Genomic DNA, 4755 nt, shown 5'->3' on the forward strand with positions numbered 1-4755 from the left:
AAAAAAAAAAAAGATACTAATGTCAAGAGGAGCCACAGTTACTCTCCAGGGTTCTGACAAGGAGATCAAGGTCACCACCGCCAGCCAGGAGACAGACTGGCCCCGAGGAGGGGCTGAGAAGGACCCAGCATCATCTCTGGTGTTCCTGCCAAACATGCACAACCTCGGTCCATTCTGAGAAAACAGGTATCTAACCAGCCGCTGCACTTCCAAAGAGTCAAGGTCATCGGTCGCTGGATGGGGGAGTAGTCAGGTGAGTGTCCTGATTTCGGCTTGGGTCATGATCTTGGGGTCATGCGATGGAGCCCCGAATCAGGCCCCGTGCTCATCGTGGAATCTGCTTGGGATTCTCTCCCTCTGCCCCTCCCCCCACGTGCGCCCCCCCCCAAATAAATAAATAATCTATTTTTTTAAGTGTCAAGGTCATGAAAGGCAAAGAAATCAAAGAAAGACCGAGGAACCATCCCACACGGGATAAGTCCGAGGAGCCCCCACAGCAACACACAGTGCGGATCCCGATAGACTCCTGCTGGGAAAAGGCCAGTGGCGGGAAGATGGCAGCGGCTCGGACAAGGACAGCAGAGAGTACGCATCGGGGCCGATCTCCCTGTCTTGGCCCGTGCACGGTGGCTGCGTGAGTGCTAACGTTCGGGGCACGAGGTGAAGGATATGGGGGACTCTGTACTAGCTTTGCAACGTTTCTGTAAATCTGAAATTATTTCAAAGTGGAAAGTTTAAAAAAGGAACATCTATGCCCTTCTCCAGCTGTGTAGCAAATTTCCCACACTGTGTAATGGATTCTAACCTCGTCCCTCGGTGCTCGCCGGTGTTTTCGACGTCTGTTCCGACGGCGCTTCCTGACAAAGGGAAAGCGCTTCCGCTTGCCACCCCCTCGTTTTCTTTGTTCGTCCGCTGTGGGAACCGCAGTCGGACGTCCTCCTCGGTGGTACCTGACTTAAATCGCTGCTCAGTTCAAACACTCAAAAGAGACTTCTGGAAATGTATCTGATATTTAGTGAACTTTTGTATTGTACTGTAGGATCTTAAAAATGGTAAAATTTCGTCGTCTTCAAGCATTTCATCCTGAAGCGCCCATCTTGATGACCTCACAGTGTCATCAGCTGACATTCCGAGACAGCACATGTACCCAGACGAGGGTTACCGTTGGTGATCATGAATCCGTATCAACAACTCAGTCTAGATCATTCGGAATCATGTGGCCTTGTGAGGCCTGCGTGGGCTGTCATTGTCCTGCCCAGAGAGTGTCTGCTGGAGCTGCAGGGGGGGGGGGGGTCCCTTCTGCCACCTTCTATTTGCTGGGGACCGCGTCGGCGGCGGGATCGGCAGTCTACAGTCCAAAGCAGGGTTCTTGTGAAGTCAGTGTTCCCCTTTGCAAGGATTAGTTTTCTTTAAAACCAGATCATTGGTAAACCCAATAAAACAGACACAACTAGGCTGTTTCTAAGATTCTGAACGGAGCCACTGTCGACACCGACTGGGACCTTCTGGCCAGGACGGCTCCACACTCACGGGCCAGGGGCCACTGGAGAGACTATCTGCGGGAGGGCCCCCGTGTCGCTCTGAAGGGTAAATGCGGCCAAGGTGGCTTCTTCACGTCTTAGATGAAAATAAATGTTCAGAGAAGGTCAGATGACCATTCCCCTACTCTCCAAAGTAGCTTCCTGCAATGTCCAACAAAGTAGCCTTAGCCACATTAATGAGTGCAAATTAATGAGTGGAAAGTAAATAAAATTAATGAGTGGAAAGTAAATAAAATTAACGTTTAGTTGTGCATTCTCATGAGCCACATTTTAGGAGCTCAAGAGCCAAGTGTACCGTATTGCACGGAGGTCGTGGCAAATCCCACCGGAAGGCGGCGACCCAGCGGTCGCCCGTGGGCCCCGCTGTGTGGCTCGCTGCATTCAAGTAGCGCTGAAGATCTCCTGGGCCTGACCCTGGCATGAAGTCGAGGTCTGCTCGTCACGGGCCCCGCGCCGGGGGTGCAGGGGCTGTGTCCGTGGTGCGGGGCTGGGAGGCCTCCAAGCCCAGGGCGCTCGCTGTCCCGCCCCCGTCCCTCCCCTGGGGTGTTCTCTTCCCTGCTTCCCTCTTGAGAAGCCGGGAGGCCCCGGGAGGCCCCACGAGCTCTCTGCCGGGGTGCGGGAGCCAGGCTCGGGACACCAGCTGGGGACCGCACGCCCTCAGCAATCTCGGAAAAGCCCCTCAGCTACTGTGCGTCATGAATCAAAGCAAAATAAGAGCCCGCGCCGCTGAGACGGAGCGAGCGGGCTTACTCGGCCTGCGGGCCGCGGCGGGGCAGCTGACGAAGGTGTCAAGGGAACAGGGTCTGTGCGAAAACCTTGAGAAGGTGGAAGCGTGTCCACGGGCTGGAAGGCCGCGGGTGCCCGCAGCGAGCCGGGCGCGGGGGGGTGGCGGGCGGACGGGGGCCACCCTGGAGACAAGCAGGCGGATGTGAGAAGCAGGACCCGAGAGGCACAGACGCGGTGACGCTCCGCCAGCTGAGCTCAACCCACCTTAGCCCAGGGCCGGCCCACGGGCAGCTTTGCGGGGACCCGGACCATCGCACCGGCCGGTCTCCAGCACGAATTGTTGTTCACCTGGGCAAGGCGGCTGGAAAAATCCGATCGGCCGGAGCTGAGGGCGCAGTCGTGGGCAGCCCAGACCCGACGCCTACTGAGAACGACCCCTGGCGAAGGGCGAGCGCCTCCCTCCAGAGCCCCCCAGGCAGGAGCGCCCGGCCCCGGCGCGGTTTCCCTGCAGCAGGGGCGAGGGGTGAGGAGGGAGACGGGAGGGGAGCACAGTTCAGGACGGAGAGCCTCCCAGCCGGCTCCTCACGAGCAAGCGACGGAGGTGACGAAGGGGCAATTCTGTTCGTCTGCTCTGGCCCGGGGACCTGGTCCGGGAGGGAGCAGAACCCCGCGCGGTGTTGAGGAGGATGGATGAGCCGATTGCCTTAACGGGAAACAACATCTGTTTCTACTCAGGGACCAAATAATATTTTTCAAAGTCTGGCTGAGCAACTGGGTTTTCTTTTACTGGCAAACCCCGCGTGGCGCCTTACAAATTCGACACGAACACCTTTTTCTTAACTCGTTCCTTCTGCTGACACATCAGAACACAGAAAGGCTTGTGTTCTTCCCTCCCTGCGTGGCCCTGTGACGCCCCTCGGCACCGGGGGCTTCCAACAGCTCAGCCCGCCGCCTGTCACCTGTCCTCTCGGAGCCTCTGCGCAGAGTGGCCGCGCTCTCACTCAGAGCTGAAGACGCAGTCTCCTCTCTGTCCTGATGCCCCGTCCTCTTGCCGGTCAGAACCGCAGTGGCCGAGCTGAAAGAGGTCTTTGTCCAATAGGGGAAGAAGAGGAAACCAAGTGTAAGTGACCTTTTTTTTTTTAATGGAAGTCTACACAAGCTACACAAACAGTACAGTGTAAAAAACTGCATTAATCTTAAGTGCACACCTCAGTGATGTTTCCCATGTATCTGCTCCAGGTCAAGATCTGGGACATTCTCAGCACCAAGAATACCACCTCACCCACCCTCCCAGTCCATGAGCCAGCCCACCCCCAGAAGCAACTACTGTTCTGATTTCTATAAACATAGAGCAGGTTCACACTGTGGGCCGACAAATCTAACAGATCCGTTAACCGCGTTCATAGGCTCGATGTATGAAACACGGCTGCCCTTTTCACTCACACACTTGCAGTTGGAAATGCCGTTTCCCCAGGAATCCGTTCCCTGCCGGCAAAACTCCTCTCTTGCCAGGAGGAGAGAGACAGACTCAAAGTCAGCTTCCCGGGACTCTCGCTCCCCTGGGCAAGAGCGAGAGGAACATTGCAAACATCTGCAGCCATGATTCTTCTCGTAAGCTTCCAGACCACAGACCCGACACTAACGGGAAAAAGACTGACAACACCAAGTGTCGGCCAGGAAGTGGAGCAGTTGGAACTCCCGGACCCTGTTGGCGGCACGTAAGCTGGTGAAACATCTTTGGGCAAGAGCATGGCATTTTCTGTGAAAACAAGCGAACGCCTGCCCCAGGACAAGCAAATCTGTCTCTAGATTTAGATCCAACAGACGTGCATACACGGGCTTGCCGAAAGGCATGTGTTAGAATGTGCACAATAGCTTTATTTGTAAAAGCCAAAAACTGGATGTTACCCAAAAATCCTATCTATAGGATAATGGATAGGTAGAATGAAACACTATTCATCAGCGAAGCAGAAAGATAATAGTGACTGTAATAGTAAGTGGCAGAACTAGGATTTGAACCCAGAAATTCGCTTGTGAACCTGAACTTCTCCCAGTATAATGTAACAATCAGTACTTCCGTACGTTGCTGGTGGGAACAAAAGGTTGAAGAGCCATTTGGGGGAGTGCATCAGCAGTCTGTAATAACGTACAAATGCACGTGTCATAAAATGTGGCAGTTACTCCTCGGTCTAACCACACTCACAGTTTACACGAAGAAAGGTGTGCTCGCACAGTTGTAATAGGAAAAAGGGGTGAGCTGTCACGTGATCCTAAGATGGAATGCTATACAGCCGTTAGGATAAACTCAATGTTTATGTATCTATTCAAAATATGAATAGATCTCATATTCTATCTACATGATCTACTAAAAAAATGAATAGATTCTAAAAATATAATGTGATCAATAGAGTAAAAATGCAACCCACAGAATGGGAGACAATATTGGTGAATCGTATATTTGATAAGAGATTAATATCCAGAATAGAGA

Source organism: Martes martes (assembly GCF_963455335.1).
Source record: "Martes martes genome assembly, chromosome: 3".
In the NCBI taxonomy this organism is placed as follows: Eukaryota; Metazoa; Chordata; class Mammalia; order Carnivora; family Mustelidae; genus Martes; species Martes martes.